Source organism: Spodoptera frugiperda, chromosome 3, assembly GCF_023101765.2.
Source record: "Spodoptera frugiperda isolate SF20-4 chromosome 3, AGI-APGP_CSIRO_Sfru_2.0, whole genome shotgun sequence".
Classification (NCBI taxonomy): domain Eukaryota; kingdom Metazoa; phylum Arthropoda; class Insecta; order Lepidoptera; family Noctuidae; genus Spodoptera; species Spodoptera frugiperda.
In genome coordinates, this window is record NC_064214.1 from 10,398,662 (window position 1) to 10,413,467 (window position 14,806).

The following is a 14,806-nucleotide window of genomic DNA, read 5'->3' on the forward strand; positions in this document are numbered from 1 at the left end:
GAAGAAAAGAAGTCGAAACGATGCTGATTTGCGGATTCCCGTCCCGCCCAACATTAGCCCCGCCTCCGCTTCTGGGCGGCTGGCGCGAAAACCCTGGATTTATTGCCAGTATGCACCGAGCCGTCGACAAGGACGCTCCCGAATTGTCAGTTACCGTGTGTTAGTTTACGTGTGTATGCGAAGCTGGAGTGGACAGGTGCGTACCATTTATTCTGTCTTAATTTTTGATGCGTTTTTTTTTTTACAAGAAAAATTATAAAAAAAAACTATGTTGTACAATAAAGTATGGTGGTTATTAGGTATCTACTAATAAGTAGGTATAATATTTCTACTGTACCATAAAAGTTAGTAAAACTATCCAAACTGCATTAATTTTCAGTTTTGTAATTATTTTAGTGATTTACGTACTCAAATATTTTACTTAATTTAGCCAAGTTCATAAATTTAAGTTAATAGATTCGTAGACGTTTAATAAAATACGTATTTTTTAAATTCGGAGGTGTACTTGATGTACACCGTGATAGTCATAAATCTCAATAATCTTACAGTAATCAAATTACTAACATTAAAAAACCGATTATGGAATTCCAAAACTAAGCATTTAATTTGATTTCGCAAACAAGGTATTTTTGTCTAGAAACTAATATTTTAACGAGTTTAAAAATAAGCAAAAAAGGCAAAACAAGAAAAGTTTATGTAGTAGTAGTTTATCTAGTAAATGTTAAAAAAAATAAAAAAATCGATATCTAAAATAATTACCTAATCGCCTAAATAGAATTCGCTCCTATTTTTTTTCTACATATATTTACAATAATACAATATTCATGCTACCAAAAAGAAGCGGTCATCTATCATAATCTTAGGCAGCTGCAGCCGGGTTGGAGATGGTTTCAAAGAATCGCGTTTATCAGACAATTAAGAGAACGCTGCATGTCGGTCTCTGTCAGATGTGTAGTCCCATAATCAGCAATCATCATCCAGTAACTTCTCCCGCCTTTGGTGAGGCGAAAGGGAGTGTCAGACTCTCACTGACTAAAAACCACCACGTTTCTACTCCTGTTTTCCGAACCGGAGCCCCGGTAACCCACTAGGTAGTCCGCAACCATATCATCAGCACTTACGACATCTTTAGAGAGAATAGGGGTATGGATAAATGCATTTGAATTCTGCCTTTACTAAAACAAGTTGTTTAGTTGTTAAAGTACTATCTACGTTTGAGCAAATCAGTTATTTTTACAGACCTGGCCATTGGAGAATATTATCTAAAACGATTGATTAAAAATTAAATTCTTATTGCTGCTTTTTGGTCAATGCGTTGGTGATGGATCACGCCAGAGTTGTCGACTGTTGACTACTTAATCTCATATTCTATTATGGTGTCTGTTTGTAGAAACTTATTCAGGAATCTATAGGTATAGGGCTGCTTCTATTCTTCTCCTCTAATACATAGTATCTTCTGATTTATTTTCTTGCATCTTCTTTTATGGACTAAACCGGTAAACAAGAAGACGGATTACTTGGTGGAAAGCAATCGCCACCGCCCATGGAATTCCGATACACCAAAGGTGTTAGGTACTAGTGCGTTGCCGCCTATTAGGAATTTAAGGGTTTTTGGAGAAGGGGACTAGTAAAATGGGTAATTGGGCCTAAAATCTGATGATTTTTGTAGTTTTGCCAATAGTTAATGTGATACCTACCACATAGGCATTGTATGTAGGTATATCTTCTTATTGACAGACCGCTACATTACTTTATCTACGTTGAAAAACTGTTCTAACAGTTTGGGAACCAAAGAAATAAAAAATAAAAATCAGTGCACCACAGATATAAAATATTCACGGGTAGCAAAATGTGTAAATCCATAGCTATACGGTAATAATAGACTAGGTACGTATAGAGCGACACTGGCCGGCAAGCGCTCGCCGTGAAAAAGGGGGGAAATGCACAATTAAATTATTAAGTGACAGCTGTGTCGGCCCCGCTGTCACGCGGTTAGTGCTAGCGGTCGGTCGCGGTTCGATTACCGGGTCGTTGTCTTTTGTATTGTTAGATAAGTTCAGGTATTTAATTTGAATGACGTTAATTTTTGCGGAAGAAGTTTAATATGCATTTTGTATTTGTTGGGGTTAAATTGCTATGATTATAAATTTAGACAGAATCGCAGACTTAAAGATTGAACCGGACACGACGTTTCGACTTTGACGTTTCAAAAATGTCTAATTTAGGATTAATTGAAATGAATGTTTTGATTTTGACTCAGTCGGAAGATAAAAATAAACAGATAACAGCTGATTTTAAAGATATTCTATTTACCCACAAGCAGTGTCATTATCCAATAAATACTTATCTACCTGTCCATCTATTATCTATCTATCTGCGAAAGAAATAATTCAAAATTTTCATCAACAAAGACGTTGAAAAAGTGAAGCTACTTTAAAAAAAAAATGAAGCGCGACGACTTTTCTACTTATTTTCCAGTCTCAGGGGAACTTTTTCCATATTTTTTGTTAAGAACGACAATGGATCCGTCGCTGCCTCTCATTTTACAATTAGGCTTTTCAATTTTATCTGAATAATGTAACAGCCAATGAAAGTACTTTGATAGCGAAGAAATGACGCGCATTATTTTTAAACTGGCTGGCTTGCTTGAATTTCGAATGTTGTTTGTGTTTGAATTTTTTTAAGATGGCCGTCGTTCGTAATTTGAAATGAATGATAGTAAAGATGGTATACAATTGATAGGTAAACAATATTATTGTACAAAATAAGACGATTTTAGACGTCAATATTTTTTTACGTTGTCCCACACTAAGATTTTCTCTTGTGTCGTGGGTGCGTTTACAAACATACAAGTTCACATACACATCACACCCAGACCCCAAACAACTACTTGTGGATAACGCAAAGAGTTGCACCATGCGGGAATCGAACTCGCTACCCAGCCACCACACCAACCGTGCAGTGGAACATTGAAAATGATACCAAGATATTATAAGTTATTCTCTCCTCTGCCAAAGAGGGAACTAAGGCAAATCTATGTGTTTTTTATACTATATTGAGAAAGAAACAACGAGACTACGACTCGGATTTTATTTTATTTCATCCGTTTTATATTTGAATGTTAAATACTACAACTAAAACGCATTTCAGACTTTTAACTTTGCTCGAAACCTTTTTGTTCCGAGTAATGGATATCCTGCAGTTCCAATTAAATGCTTGTTACCTTGGCTGTATTGACATAATGACACGAACACGACTCGGGAATGTCAGCCATATTTTTATGAGAAGATTTTTAAATAGGATAATGATTTTTACATTTTTCGTACAATAATTTTGTGAGGACTCTTGTCCTTGTCATTATGTTAGCAATTCGGAGAAAATACACTTTGTATAAAATACTATATCTACTTATTTCATTAAGCTTCTGCCACAGTACCTTTTTTATGGTGGGAAAATTATCCAATGACTTCTGTCGCCATGGGTGTCACAGTACCTGGGTAGGTATTTACCTTTTTAAATCCGATGTTAAGATGTTTCGTAACGATATGTAGGTTTTTTTATGTTAAATGGGCCGACGTTTGGCCGCTATCTCGCCTGATGGTAAGTGATGATGCGGCCGGTGTTGATGCCAAATTGATCTGAATAAATGCATGCATCTTTTTCGTACTTTAACATTAGTTGTTCTTAAACACAGCCGTCAAAAGTAAACTCAATTAATAAAATTAGCGAAGCACTTCACAATTCACATGACAATATTCCCTTCGGTATTAATAACAACAAGAGATAAAAATTAGATCGGACAGTATGCAAATGAAGTCCACGGGCAAAATGCTAATTTCCGTGGGAGAGCCCGTCAAACTTTTTAATCTCATGTGACGTCACTGGAGGGGGGGGGGAGACTCTCGCCTCCACACGACAATGTTGTCAGAGGGATGATTGAAAGCACCTCATTTGTGTTTTTATTACTTTTTAATTTTTTCCCATTTTCTCGAGTGCTCTACTCTGTTTAAAGTTTGTTTCTTTGGAGTTATTTGTTTTTGTTTTTGCTGTTGTGTGTCTTTTTCGTAAGTGATCGTGGCGGTGGATCATTATTTTATATGATCCACAGTATATTTTAAATATCGTTATGTTTTTCGGCTTACTCACGTAACTATTTGATGAAAATCTCGACTAGTTTCAAGACTAGCAGCATTCCACGATCCACGACGATGATCATGAGCCTCTAGCTAGCATGTCCTGAAACTAGTAGAGTTCCTCGTCGAATAGTTATGTGATAAGACGAAAAACATAGTAATTAATTTTGTATGTCTCACAAAAGTTATAATATAAACAAATATCGTATTCATATTACGTACATTGTAGGAGTTGTTGATGTTTTAATCTTCTAATCGTTTTGTTAATAAAGAGTACAATCGTTGGATCATTTTCTTTCAGTGTTTGTGAGGCTCCATATCTTATGAACACCTCAAGTATTACCATAATTACATACATCAGAAACTTACCACATCATTTACCATACCTACTATCAACAACAACCTATTAATCCAATAATTCACAACTCAAACGCACGCATAGCGCACAGAATCAGCGAATGCATTTCCACCCTTACGCGTATCGCGACCCTGTCAATTTTGCAACCACCAACAAAACATATACACATCAAACATTGGAATTTAAACCTTATTAAATGGTGAATAAGGGTTGTATGTAATGTGTGTGTGGTTGGTAATATTAGTTGCGTATAGCATGTCATATAATCTGATAGAAATGTCAGCGGTGGCCATTGTATGGGATGTATTGTTCGTAACCTGTCTCCCTGTGTACAATGTAGCACAGATTCCATTCATGTACTGCATTATTATATTGTTGTAACTTTAAACCATGTACGGCAGATGATGTAGCTTGTTGTGTACTGAGGTTTTTGGTTTAATGAGGAACAATAGGGTACCTAGATGGCTAATTTTTATTTTAATGTCCATCTTGTAGATTGTTTTAAAACATTACACACGTATTTTACACACTTATTACACTTACGGAAACAAATACCTACTTTCGAAGATACATCGATTTGAAATATCTCGTGACGTCGCTTCTTTGTGACGTACATTTTATACGTAGAAATGACGTATTTGCTCCCACTCTAAAAGTTTAATTCGTTTTATCTAAGTATCAGTGGAAACGGTCACATAGTTTCACAGTTTAGCTATTACATCTTCGTAGCATACCGCTGGTGGAAAAACTTTTCTTTGGATCAGGTAGAAATAAACGTTGCCCCGCATCAGGATTCTCTCCTGTGTCGCGGGTGCGTTTACAAACATACAAAGAATTGCTTCGTGCGGGAATCGAACCCGGTATACATTGCACGGCAGCCGGTTGCCCAGCCACCGCACTGACCGTGCAGTCGGATGTTCTTAAGCATCTCGGTGATATATGCATTGGTAGGGAATATGTAGGTCCAGCTGTTATGAAATTACCATGAAAATGGCTATGTAACGATTAATGTGTATTACATTGTTTTTACGCCGCTCATCAATAGGGTAAACGTGTAAATCGTCATCCGTGTGACATTTACCCACCCACAGCCCGCCGCGTACCGCTCGTTACCCACGGTCACACCAATTATCGCGACACTGACATTTGTAGGGTTTGGGGACATTACTGCCATTACCGACCCCCTCACAAGCCCTTAGCAAAAAGATATGCGGAAAAAATAATAAAGAATGTTGCATATATTTCTCGGTTTTTGACTGAATAAATTGCTGTTTGAGATTGAATTTTAATAAATCGTAGTGACTTTCCTTTTCAAGTGGGTGTACATTGTATAGCGGCATTACGTGCCGTAATGTGCACCTCTGCCTACTCCTTCGGGGATAAAAGGCGTGACGTTTCTTCTAGGTGTAAGAAGTGTCCTAGTTTCACAGACTCTACTCCTTACAATCTCATCTAATATTATCGACACGATGTAAATTTCATTTCAATTTCTTCTTCTTGACGAGCCGCTTCTATTGGAGGTTGGATATCTTGATTTCTGAGGCGAAAATTCTGGATGTAGATGATTATTTTAATCTTTATTTAATATAACGTACTTACGCACCTTTTACACCTGTGACTGGTGACTGGTGTCCACGGGCGGCGCTGATCGCTAACCATCAAGTGACGCGTCGTCTGCCTCCTATTCCGTAAATAAACATCTTACGGACATAGGTACTCATTATACTAGTGCATACAGTTTTTTCTAGGTATATTCCTGCCTAAGATTTAAACATTGTAGAGATTTCATCAGGTAAAGTAAAGATTTTTGACTAAAGAAAAACTATTTTTCCTACCCCACCATGACTAAGACGTACATTAGGAAAAACCTCAATCGATCGCCTTTACGGACAAAGCTCAACGACTCATCAAGGCAATAAAACTTGCATATAAACAATTAACAGAGAGCAGTACAATAGCACATGTATAAAATCACACAGTGGTTTATGAATTCCCGGGCATGCAACCCCCAGCACTAAATACGAGGTTACAACTAATATCATTATTACTGTGGGGTTGAAATCATTCACCATTCACCCCTCATGTGCTAAGTATTGTAAAGGCCGGTGTACATTGACGGTCAGCAAAGATTTTGTGGTATAACAAAACTATCAAAAAAATTATTTTTATAGCATCTTTAAATGATTTTTTGCAACTCTTCTATATAAGCGGTTACATGGTACACCTATACAAAAAAATACTTTGTTTTCAACGCTAGGCATGCGGGATAGACGTCACTGTTTAAAAAAAAATAGTTTGGGTTTATCAGAAAGCGCTGATGCTTTATGAAATTCCTACACATTTTAATAAAACCAAATAAAAATACTATACATTTTAACACCAATGTAATGAAGTTCACACATTAGTAACACTATAGGCGCTGTCTCTTACCGTTTTATCGCACAATACCGCCGGTGTGAACCACCCCTAACCACACAGAACACGGTCAATTCTACACCTAATAATTTCGTCCAATGAAGGTTGACGTTTTGACGAGTGTAATCACAGTGTGACATATGCAGGAGTCGTGTTACCGACGCAGATGTTGCATTACGGAATGTTGTATTAGGGAATAGTGGCTATCGAGTGTTGTTTTCAATGAACTGTAACAAACTTTACTTTTAACATTTTAGTTACATTTTAGTTTAACAGGACGGTGTAGTTTATATGTATTTTTTATGGTATAAGCCGGTAAACGATCAGACAGATCACCTGCATTAAAGCATTGGCTCTCCCACACTTGAAGTGAATGCTTGTATTTTAAACATATTTTATCATATATTTAATGTAGGTTTGGATATGTTTAAACGTGCATAATACTGTTCAATGCTGTAATTTTTATGTGTTTCTGAAATTTAATTACAGCATTGGACAGTATCTACACATTATTAAAGCTATTACAGTCGAACTTTAAAAAACCGATTAATCGAAAGATTCGCTCATTTCAAAACGAAACTTAAAACAATAATATCAGGGGAAATGTTTTAAAAACAATTATATTTTAATGAAAGGGATCCGGATTGTTAGTCTGTCATTAATTAGCGGTGAGCGAACGGTGACTGATATTAATTCCTCCCCTTCCTTTGATTACCTCGGCGGCGGCAAAGATGGCGACGGCGTGATGTTCATTTTAACAAATAAAACTTTTTAACTTAGATTTGACGGCTGGCAGCCGTGTTGGTGGTAAAATAAGTTAGATATTACAATTTCTGGTGATTACAGGAGATCATTTTACGGCTCCATACATTTTTGTTAGTGGTACGTATCAATAGAACTAACCAATACATGTAGCAATATCTCCTTTTAAATGTTATTTATGAATTAGAACTAATTATAGCATAATGTCAAGTACCTACTACGAATTTATTTTTGATTGTTTTTGACAATGTTCTTTGACTGTACGTAGGGTAAATAAAAATACTCAAGATAGGATAACTGGATAAGTAAATATTGACACAATCCTCAATGTATACCAATAAATAATCTACATTACATTTGCAACCGGTTAAAAGCCACACACACAAGGTTAGAAACCGCAGACAAGTGGTCTGCCTTTAGTCTTGATATGTCTTGATATGATATCATTTTCGTCAAGTTGAAATAAAACAATTTTCAAATCCAATAAAATCACCAGAATTAATATTCGACAATAAGAAACCCTATAAAGTTAACAACCGAGACATCTTGCAACAGGATATGTCCCAATAAAGCGGCCATATTGTTTTACTCGGATTAATCCTCTCCCCTCTCGGCGATCTGACAGTTGGTTCATGTTAAAAGTGCTCCTATCAAATATAATAACTTTAAATGCAAAACACTGTTAAAATTGTGAAAACTTTGTGTTGGTGGACTGTTCGAGTGACTGGTGACCTATGGGAATCTGGGTAGTGGCGTTTGTGCAGTGAATAACAAGTTAAATCGACCAAAACAAATTAATCCAGTGACCAGAGATTATCCATAAAAAAAAAAAAACTACCACCCTCAACTAGACACACATTTTTTGAAAACGCCTGATCCAAAGGTGTGGGCAAAGTGGAGCTGCATACATAACTATTTATTTTCACCTGGCGTCTTAAAGCACACACAGCTGCGACTCGGTGCGATCACAATTTTGGAAGGAATCACAACCAATAAGCATTTAAGCTTTGAGCACGAAGAGAGAGTGAGCGAAATAACCACAGGTACTGCAATCCTAGTAACATGTCTTCCGCGCAATTAAATAAATCGCTATCGGATCCTAATGTTGCTGAAGTTGGCAACGATAGAACACCGCCTAACTATATTTCCGTCCGCAGCAAAAGGATGCGAGAAGAAGACTTGCCTACAGAGTTTTGTAAATTTAAAGAGGAGATGAAAGAGATGTTTAAATCATTTATGACCGCTCAAAAAACTGAACTTAAAGTGATTACTGCTAATCTGAAGGAGATCCAACAAACGAACTTTAATATAGAAGCTTCTGTTGCGCGATTGTCCACTCAGAATGAAGAATTCCAAAGGAAAATAGAATCTCTTGAGTTACAAGCGAAGAAAGACCGAGAATACATAGCCATTCTGGAAGACACAGTAGAAGATCTGCAAAGATCATCGCGAAAAAGTTGTATTGAATTGAAGAATGTTCCTAGGGCACCCAAGGAAACGAGTGATGACTTAATAAACATGGTTTTATGTCTCTCAAAGAAAATAGGCCTCGACTTGGTTACGAAGGATATAAAGGATATTCACAGGGTCCAGGGAAAGAAGGTGGGGACAAACAACACCCCCATCATTGTTGAACTTGGCTCATCAATAATAAAATCCGACATGCTAAGGAAAACAAAGTCCTATAACATAAAAAACAAAACAAAACTCCAGGCAAAACACCTCGGGCTCACTAGTAACGAGGATACTCCCGTATTCATATCAGAACAGCTGACTGCCAAGGGAGCCCGGTTGTTCTTCTTGGCGAGAGACTTAGCAAAAACAAATAAATATAAATTTTGCTGGACTGCATTCGGCCGGGTCTTCGTAAAAAAAGATGAAAACTCCCGAGCTATCATTATCAAAAGTGAGGCACAGGTACATCAATTGTTGCAAAACCTGTGACTAAGTTTTGTCAAAATCTTTATCCCATTTCTTTTGTTCATTATTTATGCATGTACTTGTACTAGTAACCTAAGTTTCTATATTGATACTTCAGAGAAAGAACCAAAGTTGTTCGGCTCTAAATTAATTTTGTTAAAAACTAAATTTGTGTGGCTCAAATACAATGTAACAAAATTCACTATTTACACAACCAATATACAATATTATAAAACACTTCCAGAAACTCTTTCTCCCACTTACACTTCACACACACCATCATACCTCCTCATACACACATACTTACTTTCCATACCCTACAATACACTCAATCTTTATCGTACACTTATATTGAAATATCGACACAAAATTGTTAATCAGCTGTTATACACGATCGTAAACGACATGAAGCACCATGCGCCTCACATATACGAATATGGATAGCAATCTTAATACCTTACGGGAATTAGACAGTACAGAAATCGCGTACTCAGCTATTATTAACATTGAGCAGATACAAAACTACTTGCAACGAAATAAGCACAATTTGACAGTGGTAACACAAAACATCAGGAGTATTTACGGTAACTTTGATGACTTACAGTTGAACTTGTCGTTAATAAAATGTGACGTGGATGTTTTGATATTAACCGAGTGCAGGCTTAATTACAACAGACAAATACCATTACTTAATAACTACACTTCTTACTTCACGATAAATCAACTTAACCAAAATGACGGCGTGGTAGCGTATGTCAGAAATGACCACCTAGCTCAGGTACTAGAAATTAAACTGACACATGCCTCTGCTATTCAGGTATCTATTTCTGACTTTACCATCCTAGGCATTTACCGATCCCCATCTAATTCATGTGCTGATAACTTTATAAACTCTTTGAACCTTCACCTAGAGACTATCAAGACACAAAAGAATATTCTAATAGTGGGAGACATAAACATTAACCTAATTGTTAAAACAACAGAAATAGCTCAGCAACGCAATAATAGGTTAACATATCTTAACATGTTAGCGGTGCACGGACTACTCCCAGGACATTGTCTACCCACGAGAGAGCAAAACTGCCTAGACCATACTTTTCTCAAAATAGACAAAAACAATAACTCGGCCTTTGTGGCTATTTTGAACACATCTATTACAGATCACGCTATGGTATTAACAAACATAGCCCCTACAATAAAGACTAAAACTCAGGTTAAATATAAAACCATCATAGACTTCGATAATTCCTACAAGAGCCTAATAAGCACTGATTTTACATTTCTTGATTTGTCAAAAGATCCGGATTTTATAGCAGATAAACTGATACATGCGATCAAAATGTCACTGCTTCCCAATACTACGACTAGGTTAATTTCTGGTTGTAAGCGTACACTAAAGCCTTGGATATCAGTAGGGGCATTGCGCTGTATAAAACTTCGTAATAAAATGCAAATACGATCAAGGAAAGAACCGCATAATATAATCCTAAAAATCACATTTAGACGTTTTCGCAATTTTTGTGTGAACTTAATTAAAAGATTAAAAAGAAAATATCAAAGAGATCAATTATCAGTATCAATGAAAAACCCTAAACAACTTTGGCAAAAAATCAATGAATTTACACAATGTACATCCCCCAAATCCTCTAATGCTTATCTTTTAAATATTACACCGCACCCTCTTGATTCAATAAATCGTGTTAATCAGTTCTTTGTAAAAATAGGTAAAATCTTAGCTGAAGATATAATTAACAAATTTGGTCCCCCTAACAGAACATTAAACTCACACTCCCAGGCTGCCTCATTTGTACTACTTGACACCGACCCACAAGAAGTGGATGGCATACTGATGGGTCTTGATTCTGGGAGCTCACCTGGCTGGGACGGTATTCCGACCAAGTTCTTGAAAATCTCTAGGGACTTTATTGTACCATTAATATGCCAATTAGCTAATTTATATTTTGCAACCGGAAAATTTCCAAGCTCTTTTAAGCGATCACTGATTACTCCTGTGCACAAGGGGGGGGATATGAGCGATGTCAATAACTACCGACCGATATCCGTACTAACAAGTTTCTCTAAAATAATAGAAAAATTATTAAATAACAGACTTATCAGTTACCTAAACAAACACGATATCTTATCCAACTCTCAATACGGATTTAGGCGGGGGCGATCTACACAAGATGCTGTTAAGGCCTTGACTAATGAAATCATTACCAATGTGGATAAAGGAAACAAATGCCTAACAGTCTTTTTAGATCTTAAAAAAGCGTTTGACACCGTTTCTGTCCCTATCCTTCTGCACAGGCTTGAAACCATCGGCATCAGAGGAGTGGCTCTGTCACTTTTCAAAAGCTATCTGTGTGATCGAATACAACAAGTTAAAATTGGTAACCTGATAAGTGACGAAGAAAACATAACCTACGGAGTCCCGCAGGGAAGTGTGCTCGGCCCGACACTGTTCTTGATTTATATTAACGAGTTATGTAATATTCGGAGCAGTGGCGGGCGGATCTTCTCCTATGCTGATGACACTGCGGTAGTTTTTACTGGTACATCATGGAATACTTTGAAAGTTACTGCTGAACTTGGTCTAAAGGAAATAGCTAGTTGGCTAAATGCAAATCTTTTAACCCTCAATATAAATAAAACTAACTTTATCTGCTTCACACCTAATCAAAGGACACAGCCAGGTGCTGACTTTGGGATCGTGATTCATGGGTGTGCCAACCTACTACAGATATCTAATTGTAATTGTCAAAACATCCAGCAAGTGAGTTCCACTAGATATCTGGGTATAACAGTTGACCAAAGATTGTCCTGGCACCCTCACATTGAAATTATTATGACCAGGGTTAGAAAGCTTATCTGGATTTTTAAAGCGCTGCGTCACATAATGCCAGCACAGATACTCAATAAAATATATGTTGCCCTGGCCCAGTCAGTGATAACATATTGTATTCCGATCTGGGGAGGTGCCACAAAAATCAAATTTTTAGATGTAGAAAGAGCACAGAGGTCTCTCATCAAGGTCATGTATTTTAAACCTTACAAGTACTCTACAGATAATCTTTATAGGATTAGCGGTCTGCTGACTGTTAGAAAATTGTATCTTCTGAACATAATTTTAGACCTGCATAAAACACTGTTTTTTAACCCAGCAAATCTTGATAGGAGACGGAAAGATATTGTGGCCCACTCCCCAACGGTTCGTACTGTCTTTGCTAGACGACAGTATAACACACAATCGACATATATATATAATAAACTCAACCTTAAATTGAATATGTATCCTATGTTACTATATGACTGCAAAAAGACGGTAACGGACTGGCTAAAAACACAAAGTTATGAGGAAATAGAATTAATCTTAACCCGAATCTGTTAAACACCAAAACGTAACTTACAGAATTACTCAAACCACATCCACTGATGCAAATTCACACCCTTACACACACCTATCCTATTCATACACATTCACGCACACTGCATAACTGCACGCACACGCACACTGCATAACAGCATGCACACACACACATATACATACACGCACACTAACCGAGCTGCCGAATTCTCTTTTCTAAAATCATTCGCCTTATTTCTTTATTATACTGGACTCTACTCAACATTGTAAAATTAGTAAGTAAGAGAGGGAAGTTGCGAGGCGACCCCATCACAAGTATTTTTATAACTTACTGGGGACGTCTCAATCACGTGTATGCATGACAATGTTTGAGAAACAATAAAATCATTTTTATTTATTTATTTTATTAATGGCGGGAGTTGGCGCGTCTCGGCGGTCTTAGCGAAAAGAATACCGCTAATTAATCAAAACTCGCCTTCCCTTGATTTCCGTGGAGAGTTTTTCCATAGACTTTATTCCCTCCCGCGAAGTTTATCTGCTAATGTTCTCCTTTGTGGAGCGGTTTGCGATTGAATTTTTGTTTTGCGTCTCGACAATTCTATTGTGGGCGCTCCCTTCAAGTTTTAATCCGTTGTTTATTGTGTTTGCTTGGTTATTGACAAGGATTTTATATTTTAGGGCTGTTCCAGACATTTTTTGTGATGTAAACTGATTAATTCAAGCGTGCATTAAAACTTTTGTTACTTATCCTAAAAATATATTTCTTAGAATGAGCCTGTGTTTCATATTATGACTATGTAAGATTGACGGCCCAAAAGTTAGATGCACAACACAAACTAAACAATATTTACTTTCAAAAATTGTTTAGAAAACACCAGGAGCGCATGAGTTATGAAATGTTTGATTTATTGCTAAGATGGCGGCGAGTAACCAAGAATGCCTTAGCATACGTCACCGCAAACTTACCTCTTTGCACAGCCTTTATTAATAAAACCAGAGATTTATGCGGTAACTTTTTAATATTTATGGCTGAGCAATAAATTCTTGGCGACGAGTTTCAGGGGATAGGGTTGATTATTTTCTCTGTGGGGGACGATCAACAAGTAAAGATTGTTGTTTTCTTACGAATATTAAAGCATGATAGACTTTAAACTCTCTTTATTACCTGAAGGAAATACATATTTCTACTTTAAATTGCTTAATATATTTGCATTGTAATTTTTAATAATTAGTATGTGATGTATGTATCCTCTTAAATTCCTTAGAAAGTAGTTACCTTATTACATTCAATAATAATGTGTATGTTCTAAATTACCCTAGCTATACTAGCTGATTCGGGCGGGCGTTTGCATTGATGATATCAATTAATGATTCAACTACAATACCACCAAAACAAGTACCATCTTGCATAGACATTTCTAATTTAACTAACTAAAAATCACGATTTACTCACGTAAATTATTGGAGAAAAGCTCACTTCATTTTGAGCAGCGTGCACAGACGAGGCGACGTCGAGCAGCCTACTCTTATACTCTATTTCTAATTGCTATAACCCACAAACACGAAGATATTCATACAGACCTATAACTCCCGATCTTAGAGTCACAACAATAAATCATTACATAGAAAACTGGCACAGTTGAGTGAGGTTGTTTGACAATGGGACATAAATCAACAGCACACGTCTCCAGCCGCGGGCACTTGCGGCCATCTCCAGGGTACCGACACCCATTACATTAAATTAATATCTCTATCTTAAGATTCGACGCCTAATGTTGGGTAGGTATGGAACAGAAGTTTAAGTTTGAAAGTGTATTCAAATTGGACGTGAATTTGGTTTGTAGTTTGTTC

The 14,806-nt window shown here is 36.8% G+C and overlaps 1 protein-coding gene across 1 annotated transcript in view; it reads left to right on the forward strand.

The window, feature by feature from the left end:
- The window catches only part of LOC118274073 (uncharacterized), a 29,002-nt gene continuing 14,196 nt past the window's right edge, over positions 1-14,806 (forward strand). The window contains exon 1 of the mRNA XM_050707880.1: positions 1-196. The gene's annotated coding sequence lies outside the window, so the exon portion shown is untranslated. The remainder of the gene's footprint in view (positions 197-14,806) is intronic.